This window comes from Oncorhynchus kisutch, linkage group LG17 (assembly GCF_002021735.2).
Source record: "Oncorhynchus kisutch isolate 150728-3 linkage group LG17, Okis_V2, whole genome shotgun sequence".
Lineage (NCBI taxonomy): Eukaryota > Metazoa > Chordata > Actinopteri > Salmoniformes > Salmonidae > Oncorhynchus > Oncorhynchus kisutch.
The window spans coordinates 76086787-76111809 of record NC_034190.2 but is presented as its reverse complement, the minus strand read 5'-3'; the positions used below and the strand labels follow the sequence as shown (position 1 = coordinate 76111809).

Below are 25023 nucleotides of genomic sequence, written 5' to 3'. Positions count from 1 at the left end.
TTCTTGAAATGCTACAGTATCTCTCAAACCCTGGTGATTTTGACCAGAAAAGATCCTTGTTGTTAAAAACCTATTATGATAACACTGGTTTCACCGTCAGCTCGAGTCCAAGTTGTTATCTGTAGCCTCAGAGACCTGTATTCACAAACGGTCACAGAGTAGGAGGGCTGATGAAAACCGATGCTATATCCGAACTCTGACTGTGTACGCCCTCGGGTTGGGTTGTACCTCATCTGGTCTTAGTGTAATCAATCATCTATGCCGCCATGCCCATGGTTCCTATGCTTCCTCCTTTGTCAGCCACTTTCGGTGGGACTGGGTACATTGGCAGTTGGACTGGCAACAGTGGCAAAGTGGCAAAGTGGAAAGACATGGAGCTCAATGGGACTGGGATAATACTGCTATAATGCCAGTCATCCTCAACTTTAAACTCTGTGTGGTTATGTGGATCCATTTCTCGCTCTCGGTCTCTCTCTCTCTCTCGCGCTCTCTCTCTCTCTCTCTCTCCCTCTCACTCTCTCTCTCTCTCTCTCTCTCTCTCTCTCTCTCTCTCTCTCTCTCTCTCTCTCTCTCTCTCTCTCTCTCTCTCTCTCTCTCCCTGTCTCTCTCTCTCCCTGTCTCTTTCTCTTTCGCTCTCATTCTCATTCTCTCTCTCTCTCTCTCTCTCTCTCTCTCTCTCTCTCTCTCTCTCTCTCCCTGTCTCTTTCTCTCTCTCTCTCTCTCTATCTCTCTCTCTCTCTCTCTCTCTCTCTCTCTCTCTCTCTCTCTCTCTTGGTCACAAAGACCCTTATCAGAGCATACAGACAACTCGCTCGCTCGCTCTCTCTTTGACCTTTTTAGGGTCGATGAAAATTCAGGCCAGTGTAGACCACCCAAGACACTGAGTATCATATTTCCAAAGTGTTGTATCACTAATATCACCCAACTGCCTGGTTGTTATCATGTCACAACACAGGGAGGCTTCCTACAGGTTACTAAGACACTTCCTCATTATCCCCAAATCAGCAAGTCTCAAAATCACCCAGCTCTTGCCCCTCAGGCACCCCTCCCAGTCACAGGTCACAGACGACATTAATTCACAACACGTATTATTGTATTACATAACACAACAACGCTATCAGACACTGACATTTCCCTTAGATTGGGCTATTATTAATTGAAAACCCACTAGATAGTGCGTGTGTGTGTCTGCAAAAGATGTCTTAGTAGCTACAGAAGCCAGAATCTGTTCATTGTTAGAGAGAGATGGGCTCGGTCGACCATGGTAGAAGTTATTAATATAAAGGGTATTTTGGCCAAGCCATTAAAGCACCTGTATAGGGCTATTAGACAGAGCATGGTGAAGAAGAGACAAGGAAAGATGTGGGATGCATCCCAAATGGCACCTTATTCCCTGTTTAGTGGACTATATAGGAACTAGGGTGCCATTTGGGATGCAGACAGACGGCAGACAGAGTGAGATGTAGAGCACAGCGTCGGGTCGTAGTCTACACTATGCTAATAAGTCTATTGTTATGTCTGCTAGAGCTGATCTGCATCCATGCATATAGAAAGAGGAGAGAGAACTGCTATCTGGCTACTGAAACCTGGCAAAACTAATCCAGCTAGAGAGAAGAGGGAGGGGAGGAGGATGGAGCGAGGGGATGGGGTGAACTGAGGGAATTGAGAGAGGAAAGGGAGGGATGGGGGAAGAAGACAATAAAGGAATGGTCAGAATTCACCGAGAGTGCGAGCTGAGTGAGAGAGCGAGGCAGGGGAAGAGGGAGGGATGAGTGGAGAGGCAGAGCAGAAGAAAGGCGATGTCACCTCTAGCAGGAAGCCAATGAGAGCGAGGGAGGCAGAGAGAGAGAGGGAGAGAGGGTGTGTTTTTGTATCACTGCAGCATCAGCACAGAGAGAAAGGAGAGGGCACAATCAATTTGATAGAGAGAGGGGAAGAGAGAGAGAGCGAGGGGAAGAAAACAAGGAGGACAGAGGAAAAGGAGAATCAACATCCCTGAGGCCATCTTTTAAACCTGTGGAGGTAAGAGAAGAAGAGAGAGAGAGAGAGAGATGAATTAGAATGCTGTCTGGCTGGAGGATTATAGCTTCACCACACCTTGGTCACATCTGCAGTTCCACTCACAGCATCACAATCACCTTCCTAGCCTGTCTGTGATGGCTGTGGAAAGATGGTTAGATTTCTAGAAGAGTAAGTTAATGAATGTATTTGTAGTGAGTGGAGAATAATATTAGTGGTGATGTCATTGGATACAACTGTCAAAAGTATTTATATTTCAAGATTTCTGTTGAGAATATTGTTAAAATGGGCAAATGTGCTTATCGTCATTTCTCTCAATGTTGTGCTAGAAGTGTTTGTATGTTTTGTACCGTAGTATCACCTTCATAGTTTACGTTTAATTAATTTGAAAATTATATTTTGTAATTGTGAAAATGACAGCATATTGAAGCAGACATCTTGTTGAATAGTTTGAATGGATGTTACACAGAGAAATAATATGATGGTATGTCTTCAGTAGGTTTTGCTGGGCACACAGTCAGACAGTGTGTAGCATGCAACAGGGTCTGACTGGTTGGTATTAATATTGAATGCAATGCTGTTGTGGAACTTTGGAGGAAATTATATTATCGGCTGGTGTTTTACTAATCTGCACAAATAGAGATTTTACTTTGCATTTTATGACTGTGTGTGATCATACACGTTTGAAATAAGTGTTGACACATTAAAAAAAATACATTGAAAATGAGTGTGGGGTTATTTTGCTCACTTACAATGTTTTCAAAAAAAATTGTCACATAAAACAAATATTTTTTACAAAATACAATATATTATTATTGCTACAATATGTTAGGCATTTTAACACAGTTCTGTTCACCTATGTCCTGCCCTTTAGACCATGCCTTTATCATTTTGACCAATCTTCCAGTTAACTCGGCTTATTTTCATCTTATCTCTCTTTCAACTCTGCTACTTTATACAGTATTTTCCACTATTCTCCCTGTTGTACTCCCCTCCTTCAACTCACGGGTTTAATGTTGTTAAGGAAGGCTCTGATTGCACTGTGCTGTAATGATATATTCACAGGTCTGGTAGCCTGCTGGTCCCAGGTCTGTTTGTGTTCATATGGGCCAGCACAAACAGATCTGGGATCAGGCTAGTGGTCTGAAGGAAGGAGGTCTAATCTGAGAGAAAGAACATTATCCTGATCTAGGATCAGTTTTGTCATTTAGATCATACTAAATAAGATCATATGGACAGAGAGGAGCTGATTGATCAGCACTCAATGTTGTGAATACAGGCTTTCCTGTCCTGGCTATCCTACTGCAGTGTATCTCTCTCTCTTCTTTCTCACTCTCGCTCTGGAACCGAAGGCATTTATCTGGGGCGGTGCTCCTCTGAGGTGCTCCTGTGTTCCTCCCTCTAGCTACCTTAACTACAGTACTGTCTGATGGGACAGAGAGGGAGGCAGGAGAAGAAGAGACCGAGCAAAAGGGGTGTAAGGAGAATGAGAGAAAAGGGGAGAGAAACAGGTGGAAGGGGAGGGAGAGAGACTGAAGTGGTAGAGGGAAGAAGAGAGAGGTAAAGAAAGAATGATGTAGAAAGAGAAAAGAGAGATGCTTTCAACAGAAGAGAGAGAGAGAGAGACGTTGAAAAGGAAAAGATGGGTGTGGCAGTCAGTCAGGCAGCTCTCCCAACAGACTGTATAGGTGTGCCTGTGAACGGATGCAAACACCAGGCAATGTGCCAAACATGGCAACGAGCTTGCAAATCTACATTAATCCATTAGGCAAATGAGAGGATTACAATGTAGAGTGTTCTTGTATTCTAGAATGCAAAACATTATATTCTGTTTCTAGAACACAGAACACAGAACAGGCAGCCCATAATACAATGAACAAAAATATAAACGCAACATGTAAAGTGTTGGTCCCATGAGCTGAAATAAAAGATTCCCAGAAATGTTCTACACGCACAAAAAGCGTATTTCTCCCAAATGTTGTACACAGATTTATTTACATCTCTGTTAGTGAGCAGTTGTCCTTTGCCAAGATAAGTAATCCACCTGACACGTGTATCATGATCATTACACAGGTGCACTTTGTGCTGGGGAAATAAAAGGCCACTCTAAAATATGCAGTTTTGTCACACAACACAATGCCATAAATGTCACAAGTTTTGAGGGAGCATGCAATTGGCATGCTGACTGCAGGAATGTCCACCAAAGCTGTTGCCAGAGAATTTGTTCATTTATCTACCATAAGCCGCCTCCAACGTCGTTTTAGGGAATTTGGCAGTACGTCCAACCGGCCTCACAACCGCAGACCACGTGTATGGCGTTGTGTGGGAGACAGGTTTGCTGATGTCAAGAAATTAGCTGTAAAACAGCAAAACAATTCTCTCTGCCCCATGGAAAAATAAGTAGAATTGCATGAAATGTTTTATAATATTGTTATTATTTTCTCTCCGCCCCTTGTGTAGAATTGGCAGAAAACTTGCTTTAAAACTGCAACATTTTCTCTACTCCTCATGTCAAAATGTGTAGAATTGCAGGAAATTCAATTTGGAGTTAAATAAATAAAAATGATTTTGCCAGAATTTATGGGGACCCCGTTTTTTTCCCCAAAAAATTTGTTGCGACTCCACTCCACCACAAATCTAACGACAGACACTTAAAATAGGTACATTTCACATCAATAAATAACCTTCAATTCATTGCATTTTCATCTCTTATCATTATTGTTATTTTTTAAATACATTTACTCAAAATTGTATTTTTCAAATTATCTTTCTCAAAAACGTTTGTATATTTTCCCACACAATAGTACAGATTGTATTACTCTTGTTTTTTTTATTGGCAACCCCAATGCAGTTCCCCCTTGACCCCAGTAGGGGTCACAACCCTAACTTTGAATGTCCTAGATCTGCTGCTCCTAGAGCCAGACAGATAGTTGTTATTTCTTACTGTCTTTCATATAGCTACACTACACACACACACACATCGCTGTACAGTACAGTGTGTGATTACCCTGGGTCCTCTATGCCGTAGCAAAATGTAGTCTCCTCCTCCTCGCTGAAGCCAGCTGGAGATTAATTGAGCTGTTCTAACAGAGGGATGGCTGAAGAGGGTGATTTAAGAGAGACCAGGGAGATGGGGGGGCAGATAAAGAGAGAGTTAAGAGAGAGAGGTGAGAGAGACAGAGGGAGGGGGGAGCAATAGAGAGGGAGGGAGGGAGTGGGGTCAGAGAGAGGGAGGGGGGAGAGAGAAAAAGAGGTTAAAAAGAGAGAGAGGGGAGAGAAAGAGGGAGGGGAGAAAGAAAGAGGGGAGGGGAGGATGAGAGAGGGAGGGAGGGAAAGGGAAAGGAAGGTTGGGCTCCCATTTGAAAAGCAATGCACTCACGATCCTGTAATATATATGCTGGTAGATAAATTGTCTGAAGAGACAGAGAGAAAAAAAGAGAGGAGGGATCAAGAGAAGAAAGACAAGTTCACAGGGAGACGGCAGCAAGGACAAAAGAGAGGAAGAAGGGATGGAGGGAGGGAAAGATAAACATGATATGCACAGTTTATATGACATATAGATCAATGTGTTAGTGAACCAGAGAGACGGGGCAGGGTTGCATCATTTGCAGGGTTTATTTTCATGTTTACATGTATTTCTTGCTGTGCACTATTACGTTTTATGTAATGCCAATGGTATTGGTCTTTTTCATGGTATGGTATGGTATGGTATGGTATGGTGTGTGTGTGTGTGTGTGTGTTAAACTGTAGAGATGTCATTTTGTTAAGGAAGGTGGGCTGTGTGCTCTCAATCTGCCAGCCAGGAGAGCTCACTGGGAAGAGAGGTGATATTTATACCAGCTAGTGAACAGCACTGTATGCTATACCTGTTTAAAGGCTTAGTAAATGAGGCACCCAGTGTGTGTGTCTTTAGTTTTTAGCCTGACACTAGCAAGATGCTCCACAGTTTTACGCTAGCTAGATGCTCCACAGTGTTAGGCTAGCTAGATGCTCCACAGTGTTACTCTAGATAGATGCTCCACATTTTTACGCTAGCTAGATGCTCCACAATTTTACGCTAGCTAGATGCTCCACAGTGTTAGGCTAGCTTGATGCTCCAGTGTTTAACTAGCTAAATGCTAAACCACCTGTTATTTTGCCTCAGGCCCTCACTGCCACTAGACTAGAGCAAGCCACAACTCACACCATTCAGTCACTAGACTAGAGCAAGCCACAACTCACACCATTCACTCACTAGACTAGAGAAAGCCACAACTCATACCCTTCATTCACTAGACTAGAGCAAGCCACAACTCACACCCTTCATTCACTAGACTAGAGCACGACACTACTCACACCCTTCATTTACTAGACTAGAGCAAGACACTACTCACCCCCTTCATTCACTAGACTAGAGCAAGACACTACTCACACCCATCACTCACTCGACTAGAGCAAGACACTACTCACACCATTCACTCACTAGAGCAGAAAGACTATAATCCACACGCTGGACAACACACTGGAGCATCTTGTGTGAAAGCGCCATTATAAATTAAAGATACACACACTATGTGCCTCATTTACAAAGCCTTTAAACCAGATTAAAGTCTAGCTGCTATTTTCCAGGGAATATGACATTACAGGCAGAACGAAGGTAAAACGCGGGATAACAGATGAAAAGAGATATTAAGATAATGTGTAAATAAAGGCTACATCCTAAATGGGACTCTATTCTCTAGGGAAAGGGGGGGACCTAGTCAGTTGTACAACTGAATGCGTTCAGCTGAAATGTGTCTTCTGCATTTAACCCTCTGAATCAGAGCGGTACAGAGGGCTGCCTTAATCGACATCCAAGTCTTCAGCACCCGGGGAACAGTGGGTTAACTGCCTTGTTCAGGGGCAGAATGGCACATTTGTACCTCGTCAGCTCAGGGATTCGATCCAGCAACCTTTCGGTTACTGGTCTAATGCTCTAACCACTAGACAGTGCACTATTATTTGACCAGGGCCCATAGGGATCTAGCTAAAGTAGTGCACTACAGTGCATTTGGAAAGTATACAGACCCCTTGACTTTTTCCACATTTTGTTACGTTACAGCCTTATTCTAAAATTTATTAAATAGTTTTTGTTCCTCATCCATTTACACACAATATCCCATAATGACAAAGGAAAAACTGTTTTTTGTGTTTTTTCCCAAAAATGTATAACAAATAAAAAAACTGAAATATCACATTTACATAAGTATTCAGACCCTTTACTCAGTACTTTGTTGAAGCACCTTTGGTAGAGATGACAGCCTCAAGTCTTCTTGGGTATGACGCTACAAGCTTGGCACACCTGTATTTGGGGAGTTTCTCCCATTATTTTCTGCAGATCCTCTCAAGCTCTGTCAGGTTGAATGGGGATCGTCGCTGCACAGCTATTTTCAGGTCGGGTTAAAGTCCCGGGCTCTGGCTGAGTCACTCAAGGACATTTAGAGACTTGTTCTGAAGCCACTCCTGCGTTGTCTTGGCTGTTTGCTTAGGGTCGTTGTCCTGTTGGAAGATAATTCTTCACCCCAGTCTGAGGTCCTGAGCGTTCTGGAGCAGGTTTTCATCAAGGATCTCTGTGCTGTACTTTGCTCTGTTCATCTTTCCCTCGATCCTGACTAGTCTCCCTGTCCCTGCCGATGAAAAACATCCCCACAGTATGATTCTGCCACCACCATGCTTCACCGTAGGGATGGTGCCAGGTTTCCTCCAGACGTGACACTTGGCATTTAGGCCAAAGAGTTCTTTGGTTTCATCAGAGAATCTTGTTTCTCATGGTCTGAGAGTCCTTTAGGTGCCTTTTGGAAAACTCCAAGCGGGCTGTCATATGCCTTTTACTGAGTAGTTGCTTCCATCTGGCCACTCTATCATAAAGTCCTGATTGGTGGAGTGCTGCAGAGGTGGTTGTCCTTCTGGAAGGTTCTCCCATCTCCACAGAGGAAATATGGAGCTCTGAGTAACCCTTGGGTTCTTGGTCACCTTCCTGGCCAAGGCCCTTCTCCCCTGATTGCTCAGTTTGGCCGGGTGGCCAGCTCTAGGAAGAGTCTTGATGTTTTCAACTGTCTACCATTTAAGATAAATGGAGGCCACTGCGTTTTTGGGGACCTTCAATGCTGTAGAAATGTTTTGGTACAATTCCCCAGATCTGTGCCTCGACACAATCATGTCTCTGAGCGCTATGGACAATTCCTTCGACCTCATGGCTTTTGCTCTGACATGAACGGTCGACTGTGGGACCCTACAGACAAGCGTGTGCCTTTCCAAATCATATCCAATCAATAGAATTTACCACAGGTGGACTCTAATCAAGTTGTAAAAACATTTCAAGGATGATCAATGGAAACAGGATGCACCTGAGCTCAATTTCGAGTCTCACAGCAAAGGTCTGAATACTTATGTAAACAAGGCATCTGTTTTTTTATTTTGAATAAATTGGCAAAAAAAATCTAAAAACCTGTTTTCACTGTCATTATGGGGTATTGTGTGTAGATTGATGAAGGGGGAAAAAAACGATGTAATCGATTTTAGAATAAGGCTGTATTGTAACAAAATGTGGAAAAAGTCAAGGGGTCTGAATACTTTCTGAATGCAGTACCAGTCCAAAGTTTGGACACACCTGCTCATACAAGGGATTTTCTTTATTTTTATTATTTTCTACATTGTAGAATAATAGTGAAGACATCAATACTATGAAATAACACATATGGAATAATGTAGTAATCAAAAAAGTGTTCAACAGATCAAAATATATTCTATATTTGAGATTCTTCAAAGTAGCCACCCTTTGCCTTGATGACAGCTTTGCACACTCTTAGCATTCTCTCAACCAGCTTCACCTGGAATGCTTTTCCAACAGTCTTGAGGGAGTTCCCACATATGCTGAGCATTTGATGGCTGCTTTTCCTTCACTCTGCGGTCCAACTCATCCCAAACCATCTCAATTGGGTTAAGGTCGGGTGATTGTGGAGGCCAGGTCATCTGATGCAGCACTCCATCACTCTCCTTCTTGGTCAAGTAGCCCTTACACAGCCTGAAGGTGTGTTGGGTCATTGTCCTCTTGAAAAACAAATGATAGTCGCACTAAGCGCAAACCAGATGGGATGGCGTATGCTGCAGAACGCTGTGGTAGCCATGCTGGTTAAGTGTACCTGACAGTGTCACTGACAGTGTCACTAGCAAAGCACCCCCACACCACCACACCTCCTCCTCCATGCTTCACGGTGGGAACCACATATGCAGAGATCATCCGTTCACCTACTCTGCGTCTCACGAAGACAGTGGTTGGAAGCAAAAATCAAAAATTTGGACTCATAAGACCAGACAAATTTCCGCCGGTCTAATGTCCGTTGCTCATGTTTCTTGGCCCAAGCAAGTCTCTTCTTCTTATTGGTGTCCTTTAGTAGTGGTTTCTTTGCAACAATTCAACCTGCAATTCGACCTGATTCACACAGTATCCTCTGAACAGTTGATGTTGAGATGTGTCTGTTACTTGAATTATGTGAAGCATTTATTTGGGTTGCAATCTGAGGCTGGTAACTCTAATGAACTTATCCTCTGCAGCAGAGGTAACTCTGGGTCTTTCTTTACTGTGGCGTTTCATCATAGCGCTTGATGGTTTTTGCAAGTGCACTTGAAAAAACATTCAAAGTTCTTGAAATGTTCCAGATTGACTGACCTTCATGTCTTAAAGTAATGATGGGCTTTCGTTTCCATGTGCTTATTTGAGCTGTTCTTGCCATAATATGGACTTGGTCTTTTCCAAACAGGGCTATCTCCTGAATACCACCCCTAACTTGTCACAACACAACTGATTGGCTCGAACGCATTAAGAAGGAAAGAAATTCCACAAATTAACTTAATCAAGGCACACCTGTTCATTTAAATGCATTCCAAGTGACTACCCCATGAAGCTGGTTGAGAGAACGTCAAGAGTGTGCAAAGCTGTCATGAAGGCAAAGGATGGCTACTTTGATGAATCTCAAATCTCAAATATATTTAGATTTGTTTAACACTTTTTTGGTTACTACATGATTCCATGTGTTATTTCATAGTTTTGATGTCTTCACTATTATTCTACAATGTAGAAAATAGTAAAAATAAAGAAAAACCCTTGAATGAATAGGTGTGTCCAAACTTTTGATTGGTACTGTATGCATGTGTGTCACGCACACACTTGTTTGATTTAGTTTCTGCAGCTGGAGGCCTAGCTTGACTGACTGACGGGTGGGTGTCAAGTGGTGGATCAGGCAGATGTGTCAGGGTAGGGTTCAGAATACATTACTTTGATTTAGAGAGTGAAGGGTCAGGCAAGGAGTGATTGGAAGGCAGGGGGACATGATTATTCAACCTGGAGGGAGGGAGGGGTGTCTGAATATATATATATAGAGAGAGGTGAGGGACTTTATGATGAAATATAATAGAATAGCATAGATACTTTATTGAGAAAGAAATAATAATGCATAAATATATAATAGACAAGGACAGAAAAAAAGGAAAGATGAGAGTTGATTTGAAAGGTAGTGGGTGGTTTTAAACCTAACATTAGGTCAGTGCCCAGTGATAATACAAGGCAAAGAGATAGACACCTACAGTACAGTTTATACCAGTTCTCTGCAACGAAGCACTAATACCACCCCTACTACCACTATTTCTACTATTACTACTACTACTAGTACTACTATTACTACAACCACTACCACTACTAGTACTACTACCACTACTACTACTAGTACTACTATTACTACTACTACTAGTACTACTATTACTACTACCACTACTACTACTATTACGCCTACTACTACTATTACTACTACTACTAGTGCTACTATTACTACTACCACTACTACTACTATTACTACTACTACTAGTACTACTATTACTACTACTACTAGTACTACTATTACTACTACCACTACTACTACTATTACGCCTACTACTACTATTACTACTACTATTACTACTATCACTACTACTACTATTACTACTACTATTACTACTACCACTACTACTACTATTACGCTTACTACTACTATTACTACTACTATTACTACTACTACCACTACCATTACTACTACTACCACTACTATTACTACCACTACTACTACTACTACTACTACTACTACTATTACTACTACCACTACTACTACTATTATGCCTACTACTATTATTACTACTACTACCACTACTATTACTACCACTACTACTACTACTACTATTACTACTACCACTACTACTACTATTACACCTACTACTACTATTACTACAACTATTACTACTACTATTACTGCTACTATTACTACTACTACCACTACTACTACTACTACTACTACTACAGTGGCGGTCAGTGCCGTTTAAGATGGAGGAGGAAGTCATTTTTTTCATGAGCATGGCTCTTTATCTATTACAGCATATTGGATGACTCATTCATATTCCATTCACCCAGTTCAATGTCACATTGATAGGTTTAGGCTACTAAAGTTGAAGTCGGGAGTTTACATACACTAAGGTTGGAGTCATTAAAACTTGTTTTTCAACCACTCCACAAATGTCTTGTTATCAAACAATAGTTTTGGCAAGTCGTTTAGGACATCTACTTTGTGCATGACACAATTCATTTTTCCAACGATTGTTTACAGATTATTTCACTTATAATTCACTGTATCACAAATCCAGTGGGTCAGAAGTTAACATACATTAAGTTGACTGTTCCTTTAAACAGCTTGGAAAATTCCAGAAAATTATGTCATGGCTTTAGAAGCTTCTGATAGGCTAATTGACAACATTTTAGTCGATTGGAGGTGTACCTGTGGATGTATTTCAAGGCCTACCTTCAAACTCAGTGCCTCTTTGCCTTACATCATGGGAAAATCTAAAGAAATCAGCCAGGACCTCAGAGAATTTTTTTTAGATCTCCACAAGTCTGGTTCATCCTTGGGAGCAATTTCCAAAAACCTGAAGGTACCACGTTCATCTGTACAAACAATAGTACGCAAGTATAAACACCATGGGACCACGCAACCGTCATACTGCTAAGGAAGGAGACGCGTTCTGTCTCCTAGAGATGAACGTATTTTGGTGTGAAAAGTGCATATCAATCCCAGAACAACAGCAAAGGACCCTGTGAAGATGCTGGAGGAAACAGATGCAAAAGTATCTATATCCACAGTAAAACAAGTCCTATAAAGACATAACCTGAAAGGCCGCTCAGCAAGGAAGAAGCCACTGCTCCAAAACCGGCATAAAAAAGCCGGACTATGGTTTACAACTGCACATGGGGACAAAGATTGTACTTTTTGGAGAAATTTCCTCTGGTCTGATGAAACAAAAATAGAACTGTTTGGCCATAATGGCCATCGGTATGTTTGGAGGAAAAAGGGGCAGGCTTGCAAGTCGAAGAACACCATCCCAACCGTGAAGCACTGGGGTGACAGCATCATGTTGTGGGGGTACATTGCTGCAGGAGGGACTGGTGCACTTTACAAAATAGATGGCTTAATGAGGAAGAAATATTATGTGGATATATTGAAGCAACGTCTCAAGACATCAGTCAAGAAGTTAAAGCTTGATCGGAAATGGGTCTTCCAAATGGACAATGACCCCAAGCATACTTCCAAAGCTGTGGCAGAATGGCTTAAGGACAACAAAGGGAAGGTATTGGATTGACCATCACAAAGTCCTGACCTCAATCCTATAGACAATTTGTGGGCAGAACTGAAAAAGCATGTGTGTGCAAGGAGGCCTACAAACCTGACTCAGTTATACTAGCTCTGTCAGGAGGAATGGGCCAAAATTCACCCAACTTATTGTGGGAAGCTTGTGGAAGGCTACCTGAAATGACCCAAGTTAAACAATTTAAAGGCAATGCTACCAAATACTAATTGAGTGTATGTAAACTTCTGACCCTCTGGGAATGTGATGAAAGAAATAAAAGCTGAAATAAATAAATCTCTCTACTATTATTCTGACATTTCACATTCTTAAAATAAAGTGGTGATCCCAACTGACCTAAGACAGGGAATTTTTACTCGGATCAAATGTCAGGAATTGTGAAAAACTGAGTTTAAATATATTTGGCTAAGGTGTATGTAAACCTCCGACTTCAACTGTACATGATACTCAAATGTTCCCTATACCTCATCATGAGGTTGCTACATCCTAGCCTATGAATGAAAGTTTACAACGTAGGTGCACACAGCTCGAGAGACAAATTTGAGGCCACAGACAGTGACACATGGACTGACAGTGACATTCAATACCGCCTTGCACACTCTTGCCTGCATCTAGCTGATATAGGGTGTAATCATTAGTCCAACAGTTGCAAACAAGAGTTTATATTGGACAAATTCAGTTATGTTTATCCCCGTTTTGTTCCGTTTGCTTCCCCTTAAGAAACGTTTTTCAACAGAATCAGGAGAATTAATACACCCCTGATCACGCGTAAACACAGTTCACTTTCATAGCAGCCACGTTTATTCCTGCTATGCGCTCTCCTCCTCTCACCTTGTCCTTTCGCTTGTGGACTTCAATGCACAACACATTAGCTGTATGTGACCAGGCTAAAAAAAAACTTTTCCAAACCAAACCGCTACACACAGCCTACATCGTTGTCTCCATATTAGCTAAAGTAATGTCATAGTCAGCATAGCTAATAGAACTAACGCATTAGTAAACCCGCTACAATCATGCAGTAACGTTACAGTGTACAGTCAGTAAGCAGTTACACCGGCGGGCCCCGGTGGCAATAAATGAGCTTACCTTGATTTGTAAGTGTTCTAGTGTTGTGTTGGATAGTCGTGTCCAGCTAGCTAACATAGCATCCCTCTGTTTGAGCAGGGTGTTTGAGTAGGCTAAATTAGCTAGCTGCATTTGCTAGCGAAGTAACTGAAAGTGAAAAAAAAACACTCTCTCTTTTTCTCTTGCTTATCCTTCATTTTGGAAGAAATTAATTTCTTCAAAACTGTTAAACTATTGTCTTTTTCTCTCTTTGAGTCAATTACTCACCACATTTTATACACTGCAGTGCTAGCTAGCTGTAGTTTATGCTTTCAGTACTATATTAATACTATATTAATTCTCTGATCCTTTGATTAGATGGACAACATGTCTTCCTCCGGAAGTTGTCATAACTACTGTGTAAGTCTATGGCAGGGAGTGAGAACCATGAGCCTTCTAGGTTTTGTATTGAAGTCAATGTACCCAGAGGAGGATGAAAGCAGGCTGTCCTCCGGCTACACCATGGTGCTACCCTACAGAGTGCTGTTGTGCCTACTATAGACTGTTGGAAAATTGTAATCAATTGTTTGATGATGTGATTATAGTCGGTATAGTTTTATCTATAAAGGCTAACTTTTTAAATGTAAAAAAAAAATATATTTTTATGAAATGGTCCTCCCTTATAGTACTACTACCACCACCACTACTACTTCTAATCCATTCCCCTTTTTACTGGCTTTTCTCTCTCCATCTCTTTCTACCTTTGTTTATTCACAAGTGTGGTTTCACAATGTTTGGATTCATGCATAGTTGAGTGGCAAACCAAACCAAAACAAAGCCTGCCACTCCAGGCCTTAATTAGAATAATAGCTATAGATTATTAATGAATTTCCAAGAAACCCTCAGACATTAAGACCAATAAAATGAACCCAATTATACAATTGAACCAACCATAGGCTTATCACATTTGAGGTATGACCGAGATGCAGACAGAGTTGAAGAAACAAAAGTGTATTCCTAACAGGGAAAGGCAAATGACAGGTCAAGGCAAGCAGGAGTCAATAATCCAGAGAAGGTATACAGGATCCAGAATGGCAGTAGGTCTCAGGGTCAGGGCAAGCAGGAGTCAATAATCCAGAGAAGGTATACAGGATCCAGAACGGCAGGAGGTCTCAGGGTCAGGGCAAGCAGGGGTCAATAATCCAGAGAAGGTATACAGGATCCAGAACGGCAGGAGGTCTCAGGGTCAGGGCAAGCAGGGGTCAATAATCCAGAGAAGGTATAAAGGATCCAGAACGGCAGGAGGTCTCAGGGTCAGGGCAGGTAGGGGTCAAAACCGGGAAGGACTAGAAACAGGAGCAGGAAAACCGGCAGGAGCAGGGAAACAAACGCTGGTAGGTTTGATGAACACAACGAACTGGCAACAGACAAACAGAGAACACAGGTTTAAATATACAGGGGATAAGGGGGAAGATGGGTGACACCTGGAGGGGGGTGGAGACAATCACAAAGACAGGTGAAACAGATCAGGGTGTGACAGGCTACATCCCATATGGCACCTCAAATCAAATCAAATTTGTATAAAAATAATTAATAAGAATATCTACATAAAAATGTACATAAAAATATATGAATGAGCGATGGCCGAACAGCATAGGCAAGATGCAGTAGATGGTATAGAGTACAGTATATACATATGAGATGAGTAATGTAGGGTATGTAAACATTATATAAAGTGGCATTGTTTAAAGTGGCTAGTGATACATTTATTACATCCATTTTTCATTATTAAAGTGGCTAGAGATGAGTCAGTATGTTGGCAGCAGCCACTCAACGATGGCTGTTTAACAGGCTTGTTCCCTATTTAGTGCACTATTTAGGGAATTGGGTGACATTTGGGACACACACTTTAAAGCTGGGGTTCAAGTATCATACTTGTGGAAAATATGGACATTGGATGGAATTAATTTTATTTGATCGAGAGGATTACCTTATTAAATCTTTGTCAGTGGCACCCCTTTCTGTGAGTTTGTATAAGCACGCGTGTCTGGGATTAATACCCCTTGAAAAACATAGGAAATATCCCTGTTTAACCATTAAACAGGAACCTAACAGTATTATGACTACTAAATTGAAGTATGCCTTACGAATTCAAACAATCAAGTCATTTACAGAGCACAGTAGGTGTCAAAGAGAAAGCTTTGTATTCGATTAAAGCTGGAAAATGCATGAATCCTGGATTTAATCTACTTAATTCTATTATAATTGGAAACGCCGTAAGCATATTGGAGTTCCTAGAATCTCATAAAAGGAAATGGTTTCAGAACGAAAAGAGAAAAACAAGAAACAGACTGAAGGAGAAACAGAGAGAGAGAAAACTACAGAGATAAGAGAGGAGATGAGAGAAGTGTACATGAGAGAAAGAGAGGAAAAAAGAGGGGAGAAATTAAGATAAAATCTCTGTCTTTCAGATAAACTGTCTGCTGTCTGCCCTTCTCTGTCTTTCAGAGACCTTCATCTCCCCTCTCTCTTGTTCTCTCTCTCTCGCTCCCTCTCTCTCTCCCTCTCTCGCTCCCTCTCTCTCGCTCCCTCTCTCGCTCTTGCTCTGTCTCTCTCTTGCTCTGTTTCTTTCTCTCCCTCTCTCTCTCTTGCTCTGTCTCTTTCTCTCCCTCTCTCTCTCTTGCTGTCTCTTTTGCTCCCTCTCTCTCTCCCTCTCTCGCTCCCTCTCTCTCTCTTGCTCTGTCTCTCTCTTGCTCTGTCTCTTTCTCTCCCTCTCTCTCTCTTGCTGTCTCTCTCGCTCCCTCTCTCTCTCCCTCTCTCGCTCCCTCTCTCTCTCTTGCTCTGTCTCTCTCTTGCTGTCTCTTTTGCTCCCTCTCTCTCTCCCTCTCTCGCTCCCTCTCTCTCTCTTGCTCTGTCTCTCTCTTGCTCTGTCTCTTTCTCTCCCTCTCTCTCTTGCTGTCTCTCTCGCTCCCTCTCTCTCTCCCTCTCTCGCTCCCTCTCTCTCTCTTGCTGTCTCTCTCGCTCCCTCTCTCTCTCCCTCTCTCGCTCCCTCTCTCTCTCTTGCTCTGTCTCTCTCTTGCTCTGTCTCTTTCTCTCCCTCTCTCTCTCTTGCTGTCTCTTTCGCTCCCACTCTCTCTCCCTCTCTCACTCCCTCTGTCTCTCTTGCTCTGTCTCTCTCTTGCTCTGTCTCTTTCGCTCCCACTCTCTCTCCCTCTGTCTCTCTTGCTCTGTCTCTCTCTTGCTGTGTCTCTTTCTCTCCCTCTCTCTCTTTCTCTGTCTCTTTCTCTCCCTCTCTCTCTCTTGCTCTGTCTCTTTCTCTCCCTCTCTCTCTCTTGCTCTCTCTTTCTCTCCCTCTCTGTCTCTTGCTCTGTCTCTGTCGCTCCCTCTCTCTCTCTTGCTCTGTCTCTGTCGCTCCCTCTCTCTCTCTTGCTCTGTCACTCTGACAAAATGATGTCTTTGTCTTCAAGTAGCTGTTAGAATTCCCCTCTTCCTCCCATCGAACACATGCTAGTCCTATCAAAGAGGCTTTATGGAAAACACCTGACTAAAATTGTCCTGAATCGCATCTCTGTCCAGTGTGTCTCACTTCTGCACTATGGGTGGATGAAGTGTTCTGTTGAATGTAGAGGATGTTGCCTGTGTTCATGCATGTGTGTGTGTGTCACATCATTTAAAAAAAACTTTATTTAGCTAGGCAAGTCAGTTAAGAGCACATTCTTATTTACAATGACGGCCTACACCGGCCAACATCGCTGGGCCAATTGTTGTCCTGCATATGGGACTCCAAATCACGGACAGGTTGTGATACAGTCTGGATTCGACGCCTCTAGCACTGAGATGCAGTGCGCCTCTTGGGAGCATTTACACAGCTCCTCAATCATCCACTGTGTCTGACACCAAGTGTACTATATGCAAAATACTGTACACCCACAGAATACACTGAGTATACCAAACATTAGGAACAGCCTCAGGTTTTTGGGTCATGGACTCTACAAGGTGTTATAAGCGTTCCACAGGGATGCTGGCCCATGTTGGGATGTGTGTGCGTAGCATAAATGTGTGTGTGCGTGTGTGTAGAGAATCAGTGCAGGTGGTCAGTCCAGTTCAAGTGTTCAGCATTCTGATGGCTTGTAGATAGAAACTGAGCCTGTTTGTGTCAGACCTCATGCTCCAATACCGATGGTAAGGAAGAAAACAGCTCATGGCTGGGTTGTGTGTGGGGTCCTTGAGGATGCTGCGAGACTTCCTCAGGCACCGTTTCAAGTAGATGTCCTGGATGGGTAGGAACATGGCCCCAGTGATGATGGATTGTAAAAGTCTGAGCGTGGAAGTACTGGTCTAGGACCATGTACCCCCTCTTGTCTCGGTGCTGAGGCTGAGACAGGGGACTTGACCGTCTATGGAGCTCACTGGGAGATTATGACAGTGGACTTTATGGAAGATGACTACTTGCCATTAAATGATTGACACATGAAATGATTGACACAAATGATTCATTCACATGTTCAAAGAACAGTGTATTCATTTACCCTAAATAATTGTACTGAATAGCATGAACTCAAAAATCATAATATATTTGAATGTAGATTCAGGATAAGTTAAGTAGCTCTTGTTCTATTGAACCTACTGTAGTCTCGCGTTACCTGACTCCACCGTCTCGTATTCTATTGAACCTACTGTAGTCTCATGTTGCCTGACTCCACAGTCTCGTATTCTATTGAACCTACTGTAGTCTCATGTTGCCTGACTCCACAGTCTCGTATTCTATTGAACCTACTGTAGTCTCGCGTTACCTGACTCCACAGTCTCGTATTCTATTGAACCTACTGTAGTCTCATGTTGCCAGACCCCACAGTCTCGTATTCTATTGAACCTACTGTAGTCTCATGTTGCCTGACTCCACAGTCTCGTATTCTATTGAACCTACTGTAGTCTCACATTGCCAGACCCCACAGTCTCGTATTCTATTGAACCTACTGTAGTCTTGCGTTACCTGACTCCACAGTCTCGTATTCTATTGAACCTACTGCAGTCTCAGATTGCCTGACTCCACAGTCTTGTATTCTATTGAATCTACCGTAGTCTCAGATTACCTGACTCCACAGTCTTGTATTCTTTTGAATCTACTGTAGTCTTGAGTTGCCTGATTCAACATTCTCGTATTCTATTGAACCTACTGTAGTCTCACGTTGCCTCACTCCACTGTTTCTTGTTCTATTGAACCTACTGTAGTCTCAGATTGCCTCACTCCACTGTCTCTTGTTATTGAACCTACTGCAGTCTCACGTTGCCTCACTCCACTGTCTCTTGTTATTGAACCTACTGCAGTCTCACGTTGCCTCACTCCACTGTCTCTTGTTATTGAACCTACTGCAGTCTCACATTGCCTCACTCCACTGTCTCTTGTTCTATTGAACCTACTGCAGTCTCACATTGCCTCACTCCACTGTCTCTTGTTATTGAACCTACTGCAGTCTCACGTTGCCTCACTCCACTGTCTCTTGTTATTGAACCTACTGCAGTCTCACGTTGCCTCACTCCACTGTCTCTTGTTATTGAACCTACTGCAGTCTCACATTGCCTCACTCCACTGTCTCTTGTTATTGAACCTACTGCAGTCTCACGTTGCCTCACTCCACTGTCTCTTGTTATTGAACCTACTGTAAGAACAACTGGATATGGAAATATCCTGTTTTCTCATCTAACACAGTGAATGAGTGTACTATAACTTCCAGTACAGTGACTGGAATAGGCACTGTAAATAAACCAGTCTGTCACTATGCCTGCATTCCAAAGGGCACAGTTTTCCCTTCATAGTGCTATATTTTTTATTTTTATAGTGCACTCTATAGGGAACAGGGTGCCCTTTGGGAAGCAACCTATGCCTCTGTATCGTGTGACTACAGTGAAGAGGCACTCTGCTGCTGTCCGTGTGTCAGCCATGATATATTCATTAGGCCTTGAGTAGGTGGTGTGGTACAGAGGCGGACCGTGGTAACTTAACTGGGGAGGACGGGCTCATAGCAATGGCTGGAATGGAATCAATTGAATGATATCGAACAAATCAAACACATGGTTTCCATGGTTTCCATTCCAGGCATTATTATGAGCCGTCCTCCCCTCAGCAGCCTCCTGTGGTGTGGTAGCGGATCAGTTATGTGGTGTGTGTAATCCCTATACACGGGACTGATTTAACCCCTATACACTGGGCTAATTGAATCCCTAGACACCGGGCTAATTGAATCCCTAGACACCGGGCTAATTGAATCCCTAGACACCAGGCTAATTGAATCCCTATTCACCGGGCTAATTGAATCCCTAGGCACCGGGCTAATTGAATCCCAAGACACCGGGCTAATTGAATCCCTAGACACCGGGCTAATTGAATCCCTAGGCACCAGGCTAATTGAATCCCTAGGCACCGGGCTAATTGAATCCCAAGACACCGGGCTAATTGAATCCCAAGACACCGGGCTAATTGAATCCCTATGCACCGGGCTAATTGAATCCCTATACACTGGGCTAATTTAATCTCTATTCACCAGGCAAATTAAATTCCTATTCACACAGCTAATTTAATACATATTCACCAAGCTAATTTAATACATATTCACCAAGCTAATTTAATCCCTATTCACTAATCTAATTTAATACTGATACACCTGGCTATTTTAATACCTATTCACCGGGATAATTTAATACCTATACACTGAGCTAATTTAATACCTATATACAAGCTGTTTTAATACTTATAGACCAGGCTAATTTAATACCTATTTACTGAGCTAATTTAATACCTATTTACTGAGCTAATTTAATACCTATTTACTGAGCTAATTTAATACCTATTTACTGAGCTAATTTAATACCTATTTACTGAGCTAATTTAATACCTATTTACTGAGCTAATTTAATACCTATACACTGAGCTAATTTAATACCTATTTACTGAGCTAATTTAATACCTATACACTGAGCTAATTTAATACCTATTTACTGAGCTAATGTAATACCTATTTACTGAGCTAATTTAATACCTATACACTGAGTGTAATGGTTTTCTTCATCTGAAGGAGAGGCGGACCAAAGCGCAGCGTGGTGGTTATTCATATTCTTTAATTTATAAAGAAACTACACATGAGATAACTAACAAAAACAACAAATGTGAGAAAACCTAAAACAGTCCCATCTGGTGCAAACACAAAGACAGGAACAATCACCCACAAACACACAGTGACACCCAGGCTACCTAAGTATGATTCTCAATCAGAGACAACTAATGACACCTGCCTCTGATTGAGAACCATACTAGGCCGAAACATAGAAAACCCCAAATCATAGAAAATCAAACATAGACTGCCCACCCAACTCACGCCCTGACCATACTAACTAAATACAAAACACAGGAAATAAATTTAATACCTATATACAAGCTCTTTTATAGACCAGGCTAATGTAATACCTATTCACAGAGCTAATTTAATATCTATTCACTGAGCTAATTTAATACCTATACACTGAGCTAATTTAATATCTATTCACTGAGCTAATTTAATACCTATTCACTGAGCTAATTTAATATCTATTCACTGAGCTAATTTAATACCTATTCACAGAGCTAATTTAATACCTATTCACAGAGCTAATTTAATAACTATACACTGAGCTAATTTAATACCTATACACTGAGCTAATTTAATACCTATACAACAAGCTAATTTAATACCTATTCACAGAGCTAATTTAATACCTATTCACCAAGCTAATTTAATACCTATTCACTGAGCTAATTTAATACCTATACAACAAGCTAATTTAATACCTATTCAGGATAAATTAATCCCTTCAGCCACCCACCTAGGGGGGTGAGGGGGGAGAAAGAGGGGGCGAGGGAGGAGACAGAGGGATGTGAGGGAGGAGACAGATGAAAGGCAGGCAGGGGAAGAGAGAGAGAGAGAGAGGGAGAGAACATCACCGATTGTAGCGTAGCATTTGGGCAGTGTGCATTAGGTCTATAACATGCCAGGCAAGTGGGAACGTTATGGAGGGGTATGGAGAGAAGGGGGATGGGGAGATGGAGGATGGAGAGAGGGAGGATGGATGGAGAGAGGGAGGATGGAGGCTGGAGAGAGGGAGGATGGAGGATGGAGAGAGGGAGGATGGAGGATGGAGAGAGGGAGGATGGAGGATGGAGAGAGGGAGGATGGATGGAGAGAGGGGGAATAAGAGAGGAAAGACAAAGCCATCAGAGGAGGCGAAAATAGACAGAGGCCACGGCCAACACTAACGAGCCTAATGATAGATAAGATAGAAGAAGAGAGAGCACAAAGCAGGTGGGTGGTAGAGAGAGAAAGAGAGATGCTTGCAGTGATTGAAATGTAACAGGGTAAAGAGAGGCAGAGAGGTAAGGCAAAGACACACCTGGCATCTAAACACACAGACACAGCTCCTAACGCTGCCCAGACACCGCTCCTAACGCTGCCCAGACACAGCTCCTAACGCTGCCCAGACACAGCTCCTAACGCTGCCCAAACACAGCTCCTAAAGCTGCACAAACACAGCTCCTAAAGCTGCCCAGACACAGCTCCTAACGCTGCCCAGACACAGCTCCTAACGCTGCCCAGACACAGCTCCTAACGCTGCCCAAACACAGCTCCTAAAGCTGCACAAACACAGCTCCTAAAGCTGCCCAGACACAGCTCCTAACGCTGCCCAAACACAGCTCCTAGTGCTGCCCAAACACAGCTCCTAACGCTGCCCAGACACAGCTCCTAGTGCTGCCCAAACACAGCTCCTAACGCTGCCCAGACACAGCTCCTAGTGCTGCCCAAACACAGCTCCTAACACTGCCCAGACACAGCTCCTAACACTGCCCAGACACAGCTCCTAGTGCTGCCCAAACACAGCTCCTAACGCTGCCCAAACACAGCTCCTAACACTGCCCGGACACAGCTCCTAGTGCTTCCCAAACACAGCTCCTAACGCTGCCCAGAAACAGCTCCTAACACCACAATATTACTTTTATGGAATGATGATGATGTCTGTAGTTTGTCTTAGTTGTTCTTTGTTTCCCTTCTCATAATATACCCACTCACCCTGGTGAGTGAGGAAAGGAAAATAATATTCTCTCTCTTTAAAAAAAGAAAATAATTCATTCTCTCCCCCCCACTCTCTCTCCTTTTCTGTCTGCCTGTCTGTCTGCCTGTCTGTCTGTCTGTCTGTCTGTCTGTCTGTCTGTCTGTCTGTCTGCCTGTCTGTCTGTCTGTCTGTCTGTCTGTCTGTCTGTCTGTCTGTCTGTCTGTCTGTCTGTCTGTCTGTCTGTCTGCCTGTCTGTCTGTCTGTCTGTCTGTCTGTCTGTCTGTCTGTCTGTCTGTCCATCTGCCTGTCCATCTGTCTGTCTGTCTGTCTGTCTGTCTGTCTGTCTGTCTGTCTGTCTGTCTGTCTGTCTGTCTGTCTGTCTGTCTGTCTGTCTGTCTGTCTGTCTGTCTGTCTGTCTGTCTGTCTGTCCGTCCGTCCGTCCGTCCGTCCGCCCGTCTGTCTGTCTGTCCGTCCGTCCGTCCGTCCGCCCGTCCGTCTGTCTGTCTGCCTGCCTGCCTGCCTGCCTGTCTGTCTGTCTGTCTGTCTGTCTGTCCGTCCGTCCGTCTGCCTGTCTGTCTGCCTGCCTGCCTGTCTGTCTGTCTGTCAGACATGGGCATTACTATGGCTGGCTCTCTGATGGACTAGACCAGACTCCCAGCCTGCCCTTACCGCCCTGTGGGATGCAGCTCCAGACCCGGCGCCAGAACTAATCAGTTGGACGGGCATTTGATTTCTGTAGGCGGGCCTGTTTTTTCACAGGATCTCCTATGTGTGCGCTCGTGTAAAGACCATAGGCAGCTCATGAATTTCAAGTTTGGGGAAACTTACAATTTATCTTACCGTTTCTAGGATCTGCGTGACAGATATTGATATTTATATATGCACATATTCGAGTTATATTTTAATTTCAATAATGACGTTTTTGTTTCTCAAAACCATTGCCATGCGGTTAATCATACAAATCTGAAGTAAAATGATAAAAATCTGAAAGTAGAGATTAAACTAAGGCGAGAGCACTAGCCTCTGCTATATAAACACATAGATACACTGATCCATTGGCGGCTAAAGAAACGAGAGCATATAACTCATAGATGGCCAATTCAGCAGTAGGAAAATAACTTCACCCATCAACTAAGTAAAATACAGTTGAGTACCTGGATAAATAAAGCTGAAATATATATATATTTAAAAACAGCCGACAAAAATAAAACAGTAGAAAATATCCTGATGAAAATTCAGGTTCTTTCAATCACATGCATCTCTCTTCTCCGCCTGTCAGCCTCCTGTTCTATCTGTCTTGACTTGAGCTGTTGCTTAGTGAAGTTCGACATTGAATCAAATTATCACAGGTTCCGGCCCCCAAGCTGTTGCAAAACAAACTCACAACACTGTGTCAACAAGTCTATTTCCTGTGCCAGTGAGCCCGGGACAGAAAGCTGTTTTTTAATGACGTTTCCACTGGATATATGGGATCATCAGATCATGATATTTTGTTCTTTCACACCGAGCCTTGGTGATTACCGTGGCCCGGAGTGTTGGTAAGATTTTTCAAATACTGAGTAACTATCATTCACAATGGATGTTAAAATAACATACTACGTTGACTTATGTTAGGCCCGGTTAAAAAAATGGTGGTGTACTTGGTGAGTTAAGACAATAAAAAATATGAGATTGCCAAATGGGCACTTTCCTATATGCATTCTGGAGACACACCATATCTCCGCCACAACCCCTCCCCTTCTTCTTCATGCAACATTTTAAATTATACTCAAGACACATTATCTTCACACATAATTTGCCAAGTTCACTACCCAAATTGCGGGCTTCCCAAACACACTTGTGATTTGAAATAATCCAAAGCAATTAAAAAAAAAAAAAGATTTAAAAAATAAAATAATTTTCTCTCCCCCCACACCCTGTTTCTCTCTCTCTCTCATCTTTCTTTCTTTCTTTCTTTCTTTCTTTCTTTCTTTCTTTCTTTCTTTCTTTCTTTCTTTCTTTCTTTCTTTCTTTCTTTCTTTCTTTCTTTCTTTCTTTCTTTCTTTCTTTCTTTCTTTCTTTCTTTCTTTCTTTCTTTCTTTCTTTCTTTCTTTCTTTCTCTCTCTCTCTCTCTCTCTCTCTCTCTCTCCCTCTCTCCCTCTCTCTCTCTCTCTCTCTCTCTCTCTCTCTCTCTCTCAAATAGACTGCCTATAAGTGGAAGTA

At 42.6% G+C, this 25023-nt stretch overlaps 1 protein-coding gene across 1 annotated transcript in view; it reads left to right on the top strand.

Annotated features, from left to right (window-relative positions):
* Nucleotides 1–1806: 1806 nt before the first annotated feature.
* Nucleotides 1807–25023, top strand: part of l1cama (L1 cell adhesion molecule, paralog a) — an 89829-nt gene continuing 66612 nt past the window's right edge. Inside the window, exon 1 of the mRNA XM_031794625.1 lies at nucleotides 1807–2022. The gene's annotated coding sequence lies outside the window, so the exon portion shown is untranslated. The remainder of the gene's footprint in view (nucleotides 2023–25023) is intronic.